We start from the raw sequence: 22,026 nt of genomic DNA, 5'->3' as shown, positions 1-22,026 counted from the left end.
AAGCTCAGTTTTGTCCAGCAGTTTCCCTTAATTTTAGAATTTCCTTTTCAAAAGTGGCTAAGGCTAGGACAATGTATCAGGTCAAAGTGTGTTGCTTTGTGAGCATCACTCCACAAAGTGTCACCAGTGAGTCATGAATCCCTCTCTTGCATGTAACAACTGTTCATGCAATTTTCTTCGGGAGAATTGAACTCATCCTCATGTTTCTTTTGGTTGTGAACAAACAGGAATTGGTCACAAATGAAAACACAAGTCTGAATTTCATGCAATAGAAAACAGCTACAATTTTAACAGCATGCTGTGTAATTTTAGGCCAAAAGAAATGAAACTACTTATGCAAGACTGCCAATGCTGTGACCTGGAACACCTGCTGTGAAATAGCAGCAGAAGAGACACTTATCTTTTGTTTTATTCCTGAAACCAGAATCTCCTGCCCATAGACAGAGATCAAAACCTCCAATCTAAAAAGAGACGGTAGGAGAGAACAGCCCAAATAATGGCAAAACCTCACTAAAAAAGAAAGGGAGATCTGAATTCAGGAGGACACACCCTTTTGCACCCTGTGAAGCCTATGGAGTGTGAGGAACATACTGCGTTAATGCTGCTACCAAGCACTGAGCCCAAAAGGGAAGGCAGTGTGTTCAGGGTTGGGAGGTCACTCTGAATCCTGCTGACTATAACAGATATGTCTAACTAAAAGAAGAAACTTAGGTAAAATTAATATAAGTAGAAGGTCTATTTGGGCCAAATTTGAAGACTGTAACCTAGGAAACACCTCCAAGTCACTTTGGAGAATAAAGAACAGACTCGAGCTTTTAAGGAAAAAGGACAAACCAGCGGAGGGGATGATTACAAAAGTTTTTCTCAGGAATTCTCATTGCTTTACAAAAATAACATTGATTAGTAACCTTTATACATTATTTAACTATAGAGTATGACTTGTGGTGTCCACATATGGCATTGTTACATTATTTTGTAGCTACTTGGGGCATCAGTTAGTCTAGAGTCCACATGGCAAGCAACCTCAAGAGATGATTACTTAGCTGAAGGAGGGAAGTGGGACATGACTGCTTTCTCATTGAAACGGGCATCGCATTCCTCGGATTAAAAGGTTTTTGCGCAATTTATATTACAATATAGATGTACCCAGAATTTATTTATCTTTTACTTTTTCCTGCTGTGTATTGTTTTTAAATCATTATGTAATCATTATGTTTTCTAAACCTAACGCTTGCTCAGCACATAAGTGTTAATGTATTCCTTTCCTTCTTTTTTTTTTTTTTTTTTCCTATTTTGGGATTATTGCGTCTGGAAGCTATGTCTTTATTTCTGTCTCTGGTTGATAAGAGGAAAAGCAGGAAGAGGATGGCCCCCCTAGGCAGTAGCCTCTCCCTGAGATGGCCCTGATGACTCCAGTATAATCAGTCCATCCCCCTCCCTTTTCTGTTCTCTTCAGCAAAATCCTTTATTTATTTATTTTATATATAGATATATATATGTATGTGTGTGTGTGTGTGTGTGTGTGTGCGTGTATATATATATATATATATTTTTTTTTTTTTTTTGAGATAGGATCTCGCTCTGTCACCCAGGCTGGAATGCAGTGGTACGATCATGGCTCCTTGCAGCCTCCTCCTCCCAGGTTTTAGCAATCCTCCCACCTCAGCCTCCTAAGTAGCTGGGACTACAGGCATGCTCTACCACACCTGGTTGATATATATATATATTTTTTTTTTTTGGAGAGACAGAGTTTTGCCATGTTGCCCAGGATGCAAAATCCTTTGGAATGGCTTGCATCTATGAGTGGATACAGATTTCCCCTCTCTCTTTGGATGTTTACCTGAGAAGCCCCTGGTAGTCCTGAGTGGCTTCCTATCCTGATTTGTAATCTCAAATGATCCAAGAAACCAAGTGTCTTGGGGGAGTGAGATCAAAGTGCCCCTTCTGTCTTTTCTCTACTTTTTAAAAACATTGAGCCACCTATCTCTGTGGATGAGATCTGAGATATCCAATGGAGTTGGGAGATGAAAGCAACAGCAGCAGGGGATGAAACAGAGAAGTTCTCACCAGCCCTGGAAGCACAGAGCTTTATAAGGTGCTATGGAGGACTCTCTGAGAAAGGAGGGCTGCCTGACACCAAGAGAGAAGAGAGGAAATTATGAGTGGTCCCTGACTTACAATGGTTCGATTTCTAAGTCTTTACTTTCCAATGGTGTGCAAGTGATACATTCAGCAGAAACCATACTTCAGGTACGCATACAACCATTCTTTCACTTTCAGTACAGTATTCAATAAATTACAGGAGATATCCAATAATTTTTTTATCAAGTAGTCTTTGTGTCAATGATTTTGCCCAACTCTAGGCTAATTTAAGTTTTGAGCATGTTTAAGGTAGGCTAGGCTAAGCTATGATGTTCAGTAGGTTAGGTATGTTAAATGCATTTTTGACTCACAATATTTTCAGTTTAGGATGGGTTTACTGGGACATAACCTCATCACAAGCTGAGAAGCATCTGTGTTGCTGTAATTCAACAACACATTGAACAGTGGGGACAGCGCCACCCACCCAAGCTGTAGCCCACCGGACCCCTCAACTTGTCTTTATTACTGAGGCTGGAACAGAGTGATATGCACTCAGCACCAAACGAGATCTGCATTCTATCAGCAGGAGTTCTTCTTCAAATCAAAATCACTCCGAAGTACACTGAGAAGTAGCCAATCCACATGGCCCAGTAACTTCAGATCCCTGGCAATGATAGTTTAATTATCCTCCTTTTGCTGGAATCATGGATAGGAAGTGGTATCCTGGGGTGTGTTACTGATATTGGGACAGGATCCACACTATAGGATGGAGAGTTTGGCATAAGCACAAAGTAGTGCACATCTTGCCAGCAGGATATAAAGCCCTCTCTATTGGTGGAGCCAATTGGGATAGCAAATTAGTGAGCCAGCAGCAGTTAAGAAAAACATCTCCTGGGAACTTTCTACCCATTTTAAATGATTCATTCTCATCACCAGTTGTGTTGTAAATGGTGGAGTAAGTATCACTCACTGGTGGGATCTTTGGGGATCATTCCAACACAGTTGCAGAAATCATACTCCAAGAGGCATATAAAATTAAATGATTTATTTTACTCATAGTTCCTAGAAGGTGAAGCATGACATGCCACACAGGGAACCATTTAGAAGGAGCTCCTAGAGAAAGGGCTCAGCTTAGCAGGTGGGGAGATGAGACTGGGTGGACCCCTGGGAAAATGCCTTTATTAGGAGTCACAGTAAAGTACACAAGCAAATGGCATGAGGGAATTTCACTGGTGTGTTTGAATATCACTAGGTTACAGTAGGGGAGGGCAAGAACTAGTGGCAGGGACCAGCCTTATCACACTGGCACTTCGTTGCCTGGGCAGGGTACTCACACCCTATTTGTGGGTACATCAAGGCATGAGAAAAATATGGAGTTCTAAAATTGTACACCACAACCGAAAATATTTATTTCTTTAGACAACTTTGAGATATTATATTGCATCCTTTCATTTCAACCTAAAGGACTCCCTTTAAGATTTTTTGTAGGGCAGGTCTAGAGGAGATGAACTCTGTCAGCTTTTGTGTATCCATGAATAGCTTAATTTATCCCGTATTTTTGAATGATGGTCTTATCAGGTATAGAAATTTTAGTTGATGGCTTTTTTTTTTTCTTTCAGAACTTTAAACATAACATCCCACTGCCTCTGGCCTCCAATGCTTCTGATAAGAACTCAGCCAACAATCTTACTGAGGATCTCTTGTATGTGAGGAATGAATGGCTTCTCTCTTGCTGCTTTCAAGACTCTTTGTTTCATTTTAGCTTTCAATAGTTGGATTATAATATATCTTAGCGTGGATCTCTGAGTTTATCTTAGTTGGCGTTTGTTCAGCATCTTATATTTGTAGATTCACATATTTAATCAACTTTGGGAGGACTTGGGATATTATTTCTTCAAATAACCATCTTCTTCCTCTCTGTGTCTCTTCCTCTTCTGTTATTCTCATAATGTGTATGTTCATCCACTTAGTGGTATCCCATAAGTCCCTCAGGTTCTGTTTCTTTTTCTTTATTCTTTTTTGTCTTTCTATCCTGGAGACTCAATAATTTCATTTCAAGTTTTCTGATTCTTTCTTCCTCCTGCTAAAATCTATTATGAAACTCCTCTAGTGAATGTTTCATTATCATGACTTTCAGTTCTTATACTTCTGTTTGGTTCTTTTTAAATATTTTTTATCTCTTGGCTGATGTTCTCATTTTGTTAATATATCTTATCCTAATTTCCTTTAGATTTTGTCCATGTTTTCCTTTAGCTATTTGAGCATTTTTGAGATGGAATCTTGCTCTTGTTGCCCAGGCTGGAATGCAATGGTATGATCTTGGCTCACTGCAACCTCTGCCTCTCGGGTTCAAGTGATTCTCCTGCCTCAGCCTCCTTAGTAGCTGGCATTACAGGCACCTGCCACAATGCCCAGCTAATTTTTTGTGTTTTTAGTAGAGATGGGGTTTCACTACATTGGCCAGGCTGGTCTTGAACTCCTGACCTCAGGCAATCCACCCACCTCAGCCTCCCAAAATGCTGGGATTACAGGCACGAGCCACTGCACCCAGCTCCCTTTGAGCATTTTAAGACAGTTGTTTTAAAGTCTTGATCTAGTATCAGGATGGGACCAATATATTACAAGAGTCCTTATAAGTAGGAGGCAGGAGAGCAAGAATTAAAGAAAGACATGTGATAATGAAAGCAAGAGTTGGAGTGATGGAAAGATGAAACTGTGAGAAAAGGAATGTGAACAACCTCTAGAACTGGACAGGTAAGAGACAGAGACCCAAAACTATTATCTCTGCTGACACCTGTTTAGATTGTATATATTTAAAAGTGCTTTGAGATATATATAGAGAGAGGTACTGTTATAGTCAAGCAAGTGAACATAACCATCATCTCAAATAGTTGCCTTGTTTTGTGTGTGTGCCAAGTGCATCTAAAATCTTATCTTTTAGTAAAAATTGTGAGAACAATTCAATATTATTAACTAGGGTCTTCATGTTGTACGTGACATCTGTAGAGTTTTTCATCTTATCTGCAATTTTGTATCTTTCGACATACATCTCTCCATAACCTTCCCCAACTCTACTCCAGGAAACCAAAGTTTTATTCTCCACCTTTGTGTATTTGAGTTCTTCTCTTTTTTCTTGGTTATAGCTCAACAATTCCAATTTTGTACTTGTGACCCCCAGAAGTATACAATAATACATTTCTATTGTTGTAGTACATAAATTTAGTAGTAATTTGTCACAGCATCATTAGGAAACTAATGTAATGTGATTATGCTATGGATAAAAAATTTCAGGCCTTAAAAAATGTTTTCTTTCTTATTTAAGCCATATATTCATTGTGTGTTGAGAGTTCTGTCTTTCATAGTCACTCAGGAATCCAAATCGAGGAAGTAGCTTCCATCAGAGCCCTGTGGGTCTTTGTGGAAGGGAGCAGTTGATACACAGAGGCTCTTGCCGTTAAATGCACAGACCACAAATTATACCCATCAGTTCTGCTCAGAACTCAGTGGTCTAAAGAAGTCACATCACCCCACCCAATGGAATGATTCAGAAAAAGCAACACTTCATTTGGCCAGAAAGTGGAGACATAAATATTTGGCAAAGCATGAAATTTCCAAGGACGGTTCAGGAGTTCTACTCAGGTCCTCAACCTCATACTCCACCATTAAACTGGACCTCACTGTGCCACAGTGTCCTCACTTGTAATACAGTCTCATGTTACGGGCTTGTTGTGAGGGTTAAATGAGATAATACATGCAGTGTGCTGGGCTCAAGGCCCACTCCTGGGGTGTACTCAGTCAATGAAAGTCATTGATAAACACTTTAGAAAACATAACCACCACATAAGGATGAATAAATGACTGTTTTGTGTTTCCCTCCAGGAGTGGCAGGTGAGGAGGAGCTGCAGGTGATTCAGCCTGAGAAGTCAGTGTCGGTCACAGCTGGAGGTTCGACCACTCTGTCACCTCCCAGTTGCCCACAGATTGTTCAAAGGAACTGAAACAGGGCAGGAACTAATCTACAATTCAAAAGGAGGCCACTTACCCTGGATAGCTTGCATTTCAGACATCACAAAGGGAAACAATACAGACTTTTCCATGTGCATCACTAGCATCACAAAAGCCAACGCTGGCACTTACTACTGTGTGATGTTCTGGAAAGGGAGTCCTGACATAGAGTTGAAGTCTGCATCAGGCACTGAGCTGTCTATGCATGGTGAGTACAGTGTGGGCCTCCTTCATCCCCCAGTGTGTGACAATAAGTCAATAGTAACACCTTCCATCCATTGGGAAACAATCGGGTGTGGTGGTGGGTGCTCATTTTCATGATCTGATGTCACACCCTTCTACAGATCAGTTAAGTTAAGGCCTGAAGCATCATACTATTCACCCAGGCACCCATGGCCTGAAAATGGTGGGTAAAGTCTGCAACACTTGTGTGCCTTCTCCACAACTTGTCTCTTCTCATCTGACCCAGTCTTTGGCTTCCACAGATGAGGGAACCGAAAGATTGAGTGACTTGCCAAGGCACAAGGCCAGACCTTGCCTTCTGCCTCCAAAGAGCATTTCCTCCCTCTGGGTGGCCAAGTCTCCTTTTTATGTAACTGGTACTCACTGAAAACCTACTATGTGCCAGGCTCTGCCCTCGTTGCTGTGCAAGCTGCGATGAACAAAACAGGGAAAACCTCTTCTCTCACAAACCTTACCCTCTCTTTCCTTCCAATGAGAAGGAATTTGTTAAGGGTGAGAGGAGAATTGTGTTTTTCTCAGTTTAATTTTCAAAAAACATCACATTGGGAAGATTCCTGAGAGGCACAGATTCATTGTTTAATCTGATGGCCCTGGTGGGCATAGATGCCACGAGCTTTGGTGCTTTGGTGTTTGTGGGTCTGTTAGAGAAACTCTTGTGTGATTCAGGGATTGAGTTACACAGGTACTGTAGGCTCCAGTCAGAGCTGGATCATCTCAGAATATCCCTCACTCTGGGAAAGAGGCCCCCCCATGTGAGTGACTTAGAGGTTCCCCAGTGGAGTTAGCAAAGATGCTCACTTTGAGTTTCCTGCCAAAGATACAGATTCACAGTCTAACTCCTGATCCTGGGATGTTAGCACAGGAGGGATCTTCAGACCAGTCAGCCTAACCCCCTGTTGACAGATGAGAGCCTGAGGCCAGGAGGTGACATGGGTCTTGCCCACAGTCACAGGGCCAGTTAGTGATGGGATCCAAATTAGAGCTCTGATCTGATTCCAGGCAGATTCTTCTTGCCCTGGTGTTAGACATCATCTCCATAGAAGAGCCTGGTGCATCCTAGGTGCTAAATAAATGTTCCTTGAACAGAACCACTGAGAGGGAGACAGCACTTCCCCTTTTCATCACTTTCCCAAGGTTCAGAATACCCCTGGCATCCAGACCCTGAGCCTGACTGGAAAACAGTAAGCATTTTATTTTATTTTATTTTATTTTATTTTTATTTTGAGATGGATCTCCTTCTGTCACCGAGGCTGCAGTGCAGTGGCACCATTTCGGCTCACTGCAACCTCTACCTCCCGGATTCAAGTGATTCTCCTGCCTCAGCCTCCTGAGTTGCTGGGACTACAGGTGCCTGCTACTGCATCTGGCTATTATTTGTATTTTTAGTAGAGACAAGGTTTCACCATGTTGGCCAGGCTGGTCACGAACTCCTGACCTCAGGTGATCCACCCACCTGGGCCTTCCAAAGTGCTGGGATTACAGGTATGAGGCAATGCACCTGACCCATTTCATTTTATACAAAGATTCTATATCAGGACATAGACAGCTGCTCTACTGTTTAATACCTGTAGAGTACTCCAACTTATGGAGCTATCAAACTTCATTTTACAGTCTTCTGTTAATGGATATGTAAGTTGTTCCCAACCTTGGGCTACTAAAACAACGCTGCAGTGGGTGGCCTTGTACATGCATCATCCCGCTCAAGTGGAAGACACCCACTGGAAGTGGCATTGCTAGGTCAGAGGGTATGTGTGTTTTAAGGTGTGTAGCTATTGCTAATGTGTTCTTCTTGATGTTGTAATAATCAGCAACCCCCCCCCCACTGCCCCGCATCCCTTGAACATAGGTAGGGAAGGTGGTTTTACCCTGATTTTGCAGATATTACAAAGACACTGAAGTTCCTTGATGGTTCATATTGTGCCTAGGTAAGCACTCTTATCAAGGCTCAGGAATAACTCAGATGTGCTGACTCCTAGCAGAGTGCTCATTCCTCTTTTCCAAGCCGTTAACCTAAATGATGCCCTGGATGAGATTGGAGAAAAGTGAGGAGGGGATCAAAGAGTGGCAGCTGTCCCAGATGCTGTGTCTTCATCTGGCATTTTCTCCTTATAACCAGTGCTATGAGAGAGGGATCATTTGCTGCCTCATTTATAGATGAGGACACAGGTTTAGAGAGGGGATCTGACTTGTGAGCAGGTAGAGGAGCCAAGGTTTGACCCCCAGGAGCCTGACACACAGGCCTTCTCTCTGCAACACCCAGTTGTGCTTGCTGAAGTGTAGAGAAATGCTTCAACCTTCTCGTTCTAAACTGTTGTGTTGTTCTGTTCTATATCAATAAACATTAAAAAGAAAAAGCGTTCTTCTTGTATGGGTAGGAGAGGCTGGCTTGACAACCCCCATCAGAAAGATCCTGCAGGCATTATATCTTACGTTGAACCTGTCCTAAAAGATATGTCTTAGCATTTAGGACTCTTCTTACATGTGCTGTTTCTCCTTCATTGAGCAGCATCCATGGAGCTGAGTCTAGCCTCCTGCTTTTCAGCAGACCACATTGAAACCACCTTTGCAAAATTATGAGAGACAGTGAAAGAGATCTAACTCAACTGACTCCATCTTGTTTCTAACCTCCAAGCTGTCCTTGTTCATTCCTGGACATAGGCTGAACTAACTTTGGGAGAAACTTAGTTTAAACAAAGGCGGTAACAGCCCTTTCCCAAGCAGACCTTCTTACCTGGAGACCAGAATGCCTTTGTAGGACCAACATTAGCAACAAGATGAGAAATTACGGTTTAGGAGTCATGCAACTGGAGGCTACAAGATTCTGACCCTCCCTAAACTGCTCCTAAGATCAGTGCTTGAGATATTTGGCAGACCCTGAACTTGATGGATCAGTAGCACCACCCAGATAAAGAAAAAACAAAAACTGGCTCATCTGATCTTATGGCCCCCCACCCAGGAACTGACTCAGCTGAAGAAGACGGTTTTGACTCCCTATGATTTCATCCCTGACCAATCAGAACTCCCGGCTCACTGGTTTCTCCTTACCCACCAACTTATCCTTAAAAACTCTGCTCCCCGAATGCTCGGAGAGACTGATTTGGGTAATACTAAAGCTCTCGTCTCCTGCACAGCCAGCATTGCGTGAATTACTCTTTCAAGCAGTTCCCTGGTCTTAATAAGTTGATTCTGTCTAGGCAGTGGGCAAGGTGAACCCCTTGGGCAGTTACAAAGTGCCCACCCACTCATGGCACTGAAGACTAAGGATGTGGGAACGAGACATTTCTTAGAGTTCTTGTGTTCCGTGTGAACTAGAGTTTACATTCTCTTCTTGGGCTGTTAGGAACCCAGGGTCTTCTGTTTATGGCTACAGAGTAACCATAGGGAGCCCAGGGGGAGAACTACACAGTAACCAGCCCTGGGCAGCCAGGAGGGAGGCTTCTCCCTTGAATTGCATGAAGCCAAGAATCTCAAACGGACAAGGGAGGTGGCAGTCAGTGTTGGGGATGTTGAAGTTCTAGTGCTTACTCTTTGATGAACAGGAAAGCTCGGCAAAACACAGGAAATGCCCAAGTCACGCATGGGGGATGAGGAGATAATGCCTTCGTTTCTCTTAGCCTCAGTTTTCTCATCTGTAAAATCATGACAATCTTGGACTCCTTTAGGAGAGTAGAAAGGACTTAAGGTTCTCTCTGTAAATCACCTAGCATATTGTAGGCCAAATCATATGTTATTTCAAGGCTGTGTGATCTCAAGCAACCCAGTTCCCTTTGCTGAGCCTGTCTCTTCATATGTAGGGTGTAATTACACCAACCATTCCAAGATGTTAAGAGGATACAGCAAGCCTGGGGAGAGAATAGACTTCAGTAAATGATGGGGTTGTTTTCCCAAGGTTGTGTGATCTTGGTAAAGTCTTGGCTACCCTCGAGTCCTCAGTTTTCCCATTTGTAAAATGGTGATGATCATGGCCACCATTATGGACTCTGTGGGGATTGGAGAGGATGTGCACAGAGTTCTGGACGATGGTGGTGTTAGGGTTATTACTGAGTGTCAGTAGCACAGTGGTTAGGAGAGCATGGGTTGGAGCCCCACCACTTGTGCCACATCTTAGCTCTGCCATTTCCCAGCTCTGTGATCTGGGACAAGGCACTCTGCCGTCGTGGGCCTTGGTATCCTTACCAGTCAATTGTAACTCGACTTGGGAATATTTTCTCCAGCTCTACGTGCTGTTTGTTTACTCTGCTGATTACTTATTTTGCTCTTCAGAAGCTTTTTAATTAGGTCCCATTTATTCATTTTTGTTTTTGTTGAATTTGCTTTTGGGGTCTTAATCATGAATTTTTTAATGAGGCTGATGCCTAGAAGAGGTTTTCCAACCTTGTCTTCCAGAATTTTTATAGTTCCAGGTTTATATTTAACTCGTTGATTGATCTTGAATTGATTTTTGTATGAAGTGAGAGATAGGAATCCAGTTTCATTCTTCTACATGTAGCTTGCCAGTTTTCCCTGCACCACTTATTAAATAGGGTGTTCATTCCCCAGCTTATATGTTTGCATGTTTTGTTGAAGATCAATTGGCTGCATGTATTGGGCTCTATTACTTGGTTCTTTATTCTGTTCCATTGGTCTATGTGCCTACTTTTATACTAGTCCCATGTTATTTTGGTAACTATAGCCTTGTATAATTTGAGGTCTGGTAATGTGATGTCTTCAGATTTGTTCTTTTTGCTTAATATTGCTTTGGCTATGCGGGTGCTTTTTGTTGTTGTTGTTCCATGTGAATTTTAGGATTTTTTTTTTAATTCCGTGAAAAATGTTGCTAGCATTTTTATGGGAATTGCAATGAATCTGCAGATTGCTTTGGGCAGTATGGTCATTTTCTTAATATTGATTCTTCCAATCCATGAGCATGGGATGTGTTTCCATTTGTTTGTGTCACCTATGACATCTTTCAGCAGTGTTTTGTAGTTCTTCTTGTAGAGATTTTTCACCTTCTTGATTAAGTACATTCCTATGTATTTTATTTATTTTGCAGCTGTTGTTTGTTTTCCTAGGTATTTTATTTTGCAGTTGTTTGGGACTGAGTTCTTCATTTGATTCTCAGTTTGGTGGTTGTTGGTGTACAGCAGTGCTCCTGAGTTGTGTACATTGATTTTGTAACCTGAGACTTTATTGAATTCGTTTATCAAATCTAGGAGTCTTTCTGAGAAGTCTTTATGATTTTCTAGGTATACAATCATATCATCTGCAAACAGCAATAGTTTGACTTCCTCTTTTCCCATTTGAATGCCCTTTACCTTTTATCTTTCTCTTGCCTAATTGCTGTGGCTAGGATATCTAGAACTATGTTGAATAGAAGTAGTGAAAGTGGGCATCCCTGTCTTGTTCTGTTTTTGGGGGAATGCTTTCAACTTTTTCCCATTCAGTAGGATATTGGCATAGGTTTGTCATATATGGCTTTTATTATTTTGAGGTAAGACCCTTCTATGCTTAATTTGTTGGGAGCTTTTATCATAAAGGAATGCTGGATTTTGTCAAATGCTTTTTCTGCATCTGTTGAGATGATCATATGGTTTTTGCTTTTAATTCTGTTTATGTGATGTATCACATTTATTGACTCATGTATGTTAAACTATCCCTGCATCCCTGGGTTGAAATCCACTTGATCACGATGAAATACCTTTTTGTTGTGCTGTTGAATTTGGTTAGCTAGTATTATGTTAAGGATTTTTGCATCTATGTTCATCAGAGAAATTGGTCTGTGTTTTCTTTTTTTGTTATGTCCTTTTCTGGTTTTGATAATAGGGTGATACTGGCTTCATAGAATGATTTAGGGAGGAGTCCCTCTTTCTCTATCTTTTGAAGTACTTTCAGTAGAATTGATACCAATTCTTCTTTGAATGTCTGATAGAATTCAGCTGTGAATCCATCTGGTCCTGGACCTTTTTTTTGTTTGCCATTTTTTTGGTTACCTATTCAATCTCACTACTTGTTATTGGTCTGTTCAGAATTTCTATTTCTTCCTGATTTAATATAGGAGGGTTGTATCTTTCCAGGAATTCGTCCATTTCCTCTAGGTTTTCTAGTTTATGTGCATAAAGGTGTTTATAGTAGTCTGAAATGATCTTTTGTATTTCTGTGGTGTCGGTTGTAATGTCTCCAGTTTCATTTCTAATTGAGCTCATTTGCATCCTCTCTCTTCTTGGTTAATCCAGTTAATGGTCTCTCTGTTTATTTTTTCAAAGAACCAGCTACTTGTTTCAATGATCTTTTGTATTTTGTTGTTGTTATTGGTGTCTGAATTTCATTTAGTTCTGCTCTGAGCTTTGCTATTTCTTTTCTTCTTCTAGCTTTGGGTTTAGTTTGGTCTTGTTTCTTTAGTACCTTGAGGCATGATATTAGGTTGTCAATTTGTGCTCTGTCAGACTTTGCGTTGTAGGCATTTAGTGCTGTAAACTTTCCTTTTAACACTGCTTTTGCTGTTTCCCAGAGGTTTTGATAACTTGTGTCATTATTATCATTCAATTCAAATGACTTTTTGATTTCCATCTTGATTTCATTTTTAACCCAGTTATCATTCAGGAGCGGATTATTTAATTTCTATGTATTTGTGTAGTTTGGAGTGTTTCTTTTCGACTTAATTTTCAGTTTTATTCCACTGTAGTCTGAGAGGATACTTGATACGATTTTGATTTTTAAAAATTTACTGAGACTTTTTGTGACCTAACATATGGTCTATTTTGTGCTGATGAGATGAATATATATTCTGCAATTTGGGGGTAGAATGTTCTGTAAATATATGTTAAGTCCATTCGTTCTAGGGTGTAATTTAAGTCCATTATTTCTCTGTTGACTTTCTTTTTTTTTTTTTTTTTTTGAGACGGAGTCTCGCTCTGTCACCCAGGCTGGAGTGCTGTGGCCGGATCTCAGCTCACTGCAAGCTCTGCCTCCCGGGTTTAAGCCATTCTCCTGCCTCAGCCTCCCGAGTAGCTGGGACTACAGGCGCCCACCACCTCGCCCGGCTCGTTTTTTGTATTTTTAGTAGAGACGGGGTTTCACCATGTTAGCCAGGATGGTCTCCATCTCCTGACCTCGTGATCCACCCGTCTCGGCCTCCCAAAGTGCTGGGATTACAGGCTTGAGCCACCGCGCCCGGCCTTCTCTGTTGACTTTCTGTCTTGATGGTCTGCCCAGTGCCGTCAGTGGTATATTAAAGTCTTCTACTATTATTGTGTTGCTGTCTGTCTCATTTCTTAGGTCTATTAGTAATGGTTTTATGGATCTGGGAGCTCCAGTGTTAGGTGCTTAGAAATTTAGGATTGTAATATCTTCTTGTTGGATTGATCCTTTTATAATTACATAGTGACCATTTTTGTCCTTTTATACTGTTGTTGCATTGAAGTCTGTTTTGTCTGAAATAAGAATAGCTACTCCTGCTGGCTTTTGGCTTCCATTTGTGTGGAATATCTGTTTTCACCATGTTACCTTGAGTTTATATGAATCTTTCTGTTAGGTGAGTCTCTTAAAGACAGAAGATATTTGGATTGTGACTTTTTTATCCATTCTGCCATTCTGTATCTTTTAAGTGGAGCATTTAGGCCATTTACATTCAACATTAATATTGAGAAGTGAGGTACTGTTCTCTTCATCATGTTAAATGTTACCTAGATAGTTTTTTCTTTTCATTGTGTTATTGTTTTGTAGGCCCTGTGAGTTTTAAGCTTCCAAGAGATTCTGTTTTGGTGCATATTGGATTTTTGTTTCTAGGTTTAGAACACCTTTTAGCATTTATTATAGTGCTGGTATGGTAGTAACAAATTCCCTCAACATTTGTTTGTCTAAAAATTACTTCATTTCTTCTTTATTTATTAAACTTAGTTTTGCAGGGTACAAAATTCTTGGCTGAAAATTGTTCTGTTTAGGGGGTTGAAGAGAAGTCCCCAATCCCTTCTAGCTTGTAAGGTATCTGCTGAGAAGTCTACTGTTAGTTTGATAGGTTTTCCTTTGTAGGTTTCCTGATACTTTTGTCTTACTGCTCTTAGAATTCTTTCCTTCATGTTGACTTTGGATAGCCTGATAACTATATGCCTTGGTAAAGATGTTTTTGCAATGCATTTCCCAGGACTTCTTTGAGCTTCTTGGATTTGGCTATCTAGATCTCTAGCCAGGCCAGGGATATTTTCCTCAATTATTCCCTCAAATATATTTTCCAGACTTGTTATTTTCTTTTCTCCCTCAGGAACATCAATTATTCTTATGCTTGGTCATTTTACATAATCCTGTATTTCTTGGAGACTTTGTTCATTTCTTCTGATCCTTTTTAAAAAAAAAATTGCCTAATATAATTAATTCAAAAGCCTTATCTCCAAGCTCTGAAATTCTTTCTTTTACGTGTTTTAGTGTTTTGTTAAAATTTTCTACTGCATTTTGTAATTCCCTAAGTGTGTCTTTCATTTCCAGAAATTCAAATTGGTTTTTCTTGATGATATCTATCTGTCTAGAAAATTTTTCATTCATATCCTAAACTTCAAAAAAAATTTATGATGGTTTTCACCTTTCTCTGATATCTTCTTGAGTAGCTTAATAATTCCTTATCTAGCATTTTCAAATATTTCATCTCAGTTTGCATCCATTGCTGTAGAGCTAGTGTGATCCTTTGGGGCTGTTATGGAACTATATTTTGTCATATCACCGGAGTTTATATTCTGGTTCCTTCTCATTTGAGTAGGCTATTTCTTCTAACTATTCTTGAATTTATCTTTGATTTGACTGTATTTGTTGTTTGTTTTAATTTCTTTTTCCCCTTAAGGATGAGACTTTAATACTTATAGTTAGTTACAGCCTAATTTGGTTCTTGGTGCTTCCAGGGATGAAGACTGTAAGAGTTCCTTGGTTATAAAGTCTTTGTATAATGGCTTTCACACATGCTAGTTACAGTAGGGGCCAGTAGGGGAGGTGTCCTTGGGTAGGAACTAGTTGTGACTACAGCAGGTGGATAAATGCAATACCCAATCGTGGGCAGAAGTTCCAGCTTTGACAGAGGTTCTTGGAGGAGCTCTCAGTGAGTTGCACTGAGATCTTATCAGAGGGAAGGATTGAAGCCACCTTAGCTCCCCTGCCAGGTCAGCAGGAAATTTATTCACCTCTCAGACACACTCCTGTCCCAGTACTCCAGCATTCAGATCAGACAGGCACCTCTTTTCATGGGTAGGAATGTTGATGTTCAAGTAGAGAGGAATTGTGACTCTGTCTCTTGTGCAAGCTGGCACCTGGAGGATGCTTCTCCTGTGAGGATGCCATCATCCTGACGTGTTCCACAAAGGGTGTCTATGGTTGCACCCACACTTAGCTCCCATGAGAGAAGCCCCAACAGAGCCTGTGATGGTGAAAAAGGGAGAAAATATATTTCCTTATTCAAGGCCCTTCATGTGCACCAAGGCTGTCTGACTGTTGGGCTAGAGCTGAAGACTTACCCTGTTGAGTCCAGCACTGCAATTGTGCCTCTGCTAAACTTCCCACCAATGGAAATATCTGATCCTCAAGGCCTGTTGTCTGGATTCTTTTGTCTCACAGGATGTTCCCTTGATGTGGTGCACTCCCCCTTCTCCTAGGAGTGGGGATCCCTGGGAGCCAGGCTACTGTGAGTGTTATTGTTCCTCTGGGTCTAGCCATCCAGTGAAGTTGCCAAACTCCAAGCTCATGTTGGAGAGTGTCTGCAAGGGATCTGGTGATGTGACCTGTCCTCAAGTCTCCCAGCCATGGGTAGCAGCAGTAGCTCAAATGAGGGTAGCAGGTGAGTGATGTAGACTCTGTGAGATTCCTTGTTTATTGATAGCCTTAGTGTGCTTGCTTTCTTGAATACCAGTTAGAGTGGAATGATCTGATCATGTGGACAGACTCAGGACCTCCTGGTTAGCCAGAGTGGTGCAGGCAGTAGTGATAGCTGAGATTATACAGTTGTCTTTTCCTTGGGTGCAGTGTGATTCCACCAGGAGATGCTATCATGGACTGTGTTGGTTGGCTTCCAGCCAGGAGGTGACGCTTGCAAAACAGCACCAGCTGCAGTAGTTGCAGTAGGATTTTCGCTTGCCTTATGTTGCCTAGTGGGGGTACTCTGGTTTCTCAGGCAATGGAGAGAGGCATATAGTTCTTAAGAGTTTCTGTCCTTTGTGTGAAGCTACCAGGGCAAGTGGCAGAGCAAAGCCAGGTGGGAGCTGGGTCAGGGGGTTTGCACTCTGAGTCTTTGCTGGCAGGGCACACAGCAGCCCCTGTGGGTGTTGGGGGATGGGAGCAGGTCTCAGATCACTGGGTTCACCTTCCAGAGGGGAGTATTGCTGCCTGTGCTGCACAGAAGGGTTTGCACATGGAATGGTGAGGAGCAGGCAGCAGTAAGCCCACGCACAGTTCCCACGCACTTGGCGAGGCAGATCCACTCCCACAGTGTTACACTGGCAGCAGTGAGCTAAGTACCAGTCAGCCTGCACTCAAATTCCAATTGCCCCAGTGAAGATAACAGCTGCCACTTTCAGATCACGCCCCTCCCCATCCACTGCAAAGCCAGGTGCCTGGCTCCTGCACTCGGGGTTGCAGCCCACTTTTCACTCTCCCCTGCCCTGGTCCTGGCTAAGGGAGTTCATCCCCAACCGAGGTTCTATTGTGAAACCCCCTTGGGGGCTTCCTTCAACCTGAAACCAACTGCTTGAACTTTTCGGCTGTCCTTCGCAGAGTCCCCTGTGTGGAACAGTAGGGAATGGCTTCCATTGGTCCACACGGGGATCTGAAAGTGCATGCACGGGTCTTCCCGCCTTTGCTCCTACTTTTATATTCCACAGGCCTCCCCAAGTCGGTTCCTGCGCTGGTTGGGGTTAAAGCCATCTCTCCCTGCCTGGACTTTTTTCACTGGATATCATGTTAGCTGTGGATTTGTCATATATGGATTTCATTGTATTGAGGAACACTCATTTTACATCTACTTTTTTGAGCATTTTTATAATTAAAAAATGTTAAATTTTGTCATATGCTTTTTTTTTGTCGCTGTCAATATGGTCCTATGGTTTTTGTCCTTCATTCTGCTGACGTAGTGTATTGCATTTATAGGTTTATGTGTCTTGAAGCATCCTTGTATTCCTGAGAAAAATCTCACTTGATCATGCTGAAACACACAGGATTTTAAAAAGACTTTCCTTACATCTCTTCCACTCATTTTTTAGTCTACATGAAATGCACGTTGAAGAGATATTCGGTTTTCCCTGTTGCCCAGTCACTCTCTTCCCTTTTCTACTCTCTGATATTACCACTGAAACTCTCCCAATGTGTTAAGATAAGCAATTCCTTCAAGCAAACTTCTCTCTTGGTAAAATGAGTTTTATCTCAAAGCAGAACTTCTGTGCATTACTGTCTTAGAGTTCCCTCTTTCTTGAAGGGTAGGAATGAGGGAGAAAGAAAGGGATAAAACAGAGAGCTCTGTCTATGTTATCTACATCTATAGTCATATCAATAGCTATATCCATATGCTTATCATGTAATGTTGATTGAAGACTCCATGACTTAGAAAACCTAAAAAGTAACAATTCACAATTTTTGAATACTCACCATGTGCCAGACACTGTTGGAAATGCCTTGCAGCTGTTACTTCAGATGGTCATTATGCCCAAAATAGATATCCCCTTAACCTTATCCTCCCACCACTCACAGATAAGAAAACAGAAGCACAAAGAGCTGTGAGGATGCTCATTGGTAACTGGTAGAGCTATGATTCGAACTCAGGCACTCTGACTCTAGAGATCACAGGTTTCACTGTTGCTCTTGTCAAATGCTTGTGGCCTTGATTCTATGCCATGACATTTCTGTAACTACTGCTCGTGGGAGTGAGGCGGGATGTGGTGTGGGGATGAGGGTTTGTGGTTTTCTCCTCCTGGGCTCTTCTGCTTTCTTTGTGTATGCAAATGAATGTTTTTTAAACCAAGTCATCTACATGGGAAACTCAGTTTCTAGCAAATATCACAGATGCAGTCCACTTAAAATAGGTTTTAGTATCCCAGGGAAGTGTCTTAATGAGTAATTCACACCTTATACACATATATATTGGATAGCTACTATATGCCAGGACATAGAACATGGCGTGCATTGGTGAATAAAAGAGCAAAAGTAGTTGACCTTTTGGAGCTTATATTCTACTGGAGAAATGACAATAACCAATACACATGATAAGTAGATAAATAGTGTAATATGAGTATATGATTTTATCATGTTGTAGAAATGTCCATATATTCCTTTTATTATTTTTCTCATAAAAAGATGTTCCAATTTGTAAAATGCTTTTCTACATCAAATGAGATAATCGTGTATTTTTCTCTTCATTGTGTAAATATGGTATATTACATTATCATTTGTATATTGAAACATCTTTGTATTCTAGGAATAAATTCCACTTAGTCATGGTGTAGAATCCTTCTAATGTGCTGTTAAATTCAGTTTGCTAATATTTGGTTGAGAATTGTTGCATCAACAAATTATAAGACCTACAGTCAACAAAATTGTATGCAACTGCACCTGATGGAAATTTTAATTTTGAGTTTCAGTGAAAGTTTAGTTTCCAGTGGGCCCCATTTCAGATGAGCAGAGCCTCGCATGTGGGGCAATCTATGGTTCATGACTGCAACAGGAGAGTATTGTTCCTAGATCTGGACTCCAGGATAGGAGATCCCAGTAGGTAACCAGGCATTTGTTGTTTTAATGGAGTATAGCACAAGGGTGAGAGGGGCATTGTTTTCACATGAAAGGCCCTGGATGTATGGCCATCATGAATGGTCTAGAAACTCCAAAAAGCAAGAAAGAAATTGCTAAAGTCTCCACAGAGAAGAGGTATTTTTGTTTCTTTGCTTAGAGGCACTAACAGGGGTGACTATTGATTTTAATTTGTAAATAAACTTTGTAAAAGAAGAATATGTTGTCACTGGCACCTCAAAACAACTTAGAGATGCTGAATAATGTGATGTTAATATGCATATCACATGAATCTCCTTTGAAGGGGTTGTTATCAGTGTTATGTCATCCCGTGCTCTTGAAGAAATGTAGATGTCATTATTGATATTTAAGCAGGATCCTCACTTCAGGATAGAGAGTCTTGGCAGAACTCCAAAAGGTAACACAAAGCTGCACATAGCACAGCACAAGAAAGCTATCAGTGTAAAAAGCCTTCTCAAGTTGTGGAACAAATCAGAGTAGCAAATTAGTAAGCCATGAATAGTTAAAGAGCATCTCCTAGGAACTTTCCACCCCAGTTTAGAATGATCCCATTTTCATTGCCATTAGTATTGAAAATGGTAAAGTCAGGCTTTGGGGTCTTTACAAATCACTCTAAGATGGCCATGAAGATTTCACGTGGAAAGGCATATGGAGTATGATTTATTTTACTCACTGGTCCTAGAGAGGAAAGTAGGGCATGCCAGGTAGAAAGACATATGAGAAGAGCTCCAAGGAAGCAGTCTCAATCAAGCAGATGGGGAAGCAAGAGAGAAAGAATTCCCCAGCAAGAGCCTTTACTGGAAGTCAGGGTACAGGGTACAAGCAAAGAGCATGATGGGATTTACTGGTGTCTTTTTATGGGACTAGGTCACAATATGGGAGGGCAAGAAAGGGAACTTTTTCCAGGGACCAGCCTTATCACATTGGTGCACATGGTCACCTGGGCAGAGTACTCACAGCATGATTGTGGGATGTTGAAGCATCAGAAAAATATGATTAAAATACATTTACTTTCTTCCGGTTCTAGGCGCTTCAGGAGCTGCGGCTTAAGGTGCAGACATAGCCAAGTCTAAGAACCACACCACACACAACCAGTCCCGAAAATGGCACAGAAATAGTATCAAGAAACCCCAGTCACAAAGATATGAATCTCTTAAGGGGGTGGACCCCAAGTTCCTGAGGAACATGCGCTTTGCCAAGAAGCACAACAAGAAGGGCCTAAAGAAGATGCAGGCCAACAATGCCAAGGCCATGAGTGCACGTGCCGAGGCTGTCAAGGCCCTCGTAAAGCCCAAGGAGATTAAGCCCAAGATCCCAAAAGGTGTCAGCAGCAAGCTTGATCGACTTGCCTACATTACCCACCCCAACTTTGGGAAGCATGCTCGTGCTCACACTGCCAAGGGGTCCAGCTGTGCCAGCCAAAGGCCAAAGCCCAGGGTCAAACCAAGGCCCAGGCTGCAGCTCCAGCTTCAATTCCAGCTCAGGCTCCCAAAGGTGCCCAGGCCACTACAAAGGCTACAGAGTAGATATCTCTGTCTGCCAACGTGAGGACAGAAGGACTGGTGCGACCCCCCACCCCCGCCTCCAGGCTGCCATCTTCATGGGGATGGGGTCCTTCTGTGCTATTTATACAAATAAACCTGAAGGAGGATTTGTTAGCCTCTGTCTATGATCCTGGAAAAATAAAAAAATAAAATAAAATAAATTTACATGTGGCAGGACTTTTTAAATTAATTAATTAATTTTTTTTTTTTGAAACAGAGTCTTAATCTGTCACCAGACTGGAGTGCAGTGGTGCGATCTCAGCTCACTGCAACCTCCGATTCCCTGGTTCAAGCTATTCTCCTGCCTCAGCCTCCTGTGTAGCTGGGATTACAGGCACATGCCACCACACCCAGTTAACTTCTGTAGTTTTAGTAGAAACAGGGTTTCACCATGTTGGCCAGGGTGGTCTTGATCTCCTGACCTTGAAATCTGCCTGCCCTGGCCTCCCAAAGTGCTGGGATTATAGGCATGAGCCACTGTGCCCAGCCTGGACATTTTTATTTACACAACTTGGAGTTGCCATGTAGCATCCTTTTATTTCTACCTGAAACCACTCCCTGTAGCATTTCTTGTAGGTAAGGTTTAATGGTAGTGAACTCTCTTAGTTTTTGTTCATCTGAGAATATCTTAATTTCTCCCTCATGTTTAGAGGATAGTTTTCCCAGGTATAAGATTCTTGGTTGATAGATTTTTCCTCTTGCAGTATTTTCAGTGTATCACTCCTCTGTCTTCTGGTTTCCAATGCTTCTGATAAGAAATCGGCTGATCATCTCATTGAGGAACTCTTGTATGTGAGGAATCCATTTTCTGTTGCTGCTTTCAGGGTTCTTTCCCTGACTTTAGTTTTCAACAGTTGGATTATAATGTGTCTTAGTGTGGGTCTTTGAGTTTTTCCCTGAGTTAAACTTGAGTTTCTTCTGCATCTGAAATTTGAGGATTCATGTATTTTATCAAGTTTCAGAAGGTTTTGGGGTATTATGTCTTTGAATAATCTGTTCCTTTCTCACTTGCTCTTTTCTTCTTCTAGAACTCTAACAGTGTTTATGTTGATCCATTTGATAATGTCCCACGATGTCCTCAGGTTCTGCTTGTTTTTCTTTATTCCTTTTTCTTTCTATTCCCCAGTCACAATAATTTCAACTATTCCATATTCCAGTTTTCTGAGTCTCTCTTCTAACTGCTCACACCAGTTGGAGAACACCTCTGGTGGATTTTTCAATTATTGTACTGTTTAACTCTTAAGTTTCTGTTTGTTTAATTTTTATAATTTTTCTTTGCTGTTGTTCTTATTTTATTAATGCATCATATTCCAATGTTTCTTTAGTTGTTTGTCTGTTGTTTTCTTTAGCTGTTTGAGCATGTTTAAGATAGTGATTTAACATCTTGGTCTAGTGTCAGGATGGGCCC

The 22,026-nt window shown here is 41.4% G+C and overlaps 2 pseudogenes; both read left to right on the top strand.

Annotated features, from left to right (window-relative positions):
- Positions 1-2,100: 2,100 nt before the first annotated feature.
- LOC112632489 overlaps positions 2,101-22,026 on the top strand; it is a 59,913-nt pseudogene continuing 39,987 nt past the window's right edge.
- Positions 6,178-20,649, top strand: LOC112633137 (annotated as a pseudogene).

The sequence above is a fragment of the Theropithecus gelada genome, chromosome 10, assembly GCF_003255815.1.
Source record: "Theropithecus gelada isolate Dixy chromosome 10, Tgel_1.0, whole genome shotgun sequence".
Lineage (NCBI taxonomy): Eukaryota > Metazoa > Chordata > Mammalia > Primates > Cercopithecidae > Theropithecus > Theropithecus gelada.
The sequence above is the reverse complement of the archived record's forward strand: the minus strand, read 5'-3'. Positions and strand labels throughout refer to the sequence as shown.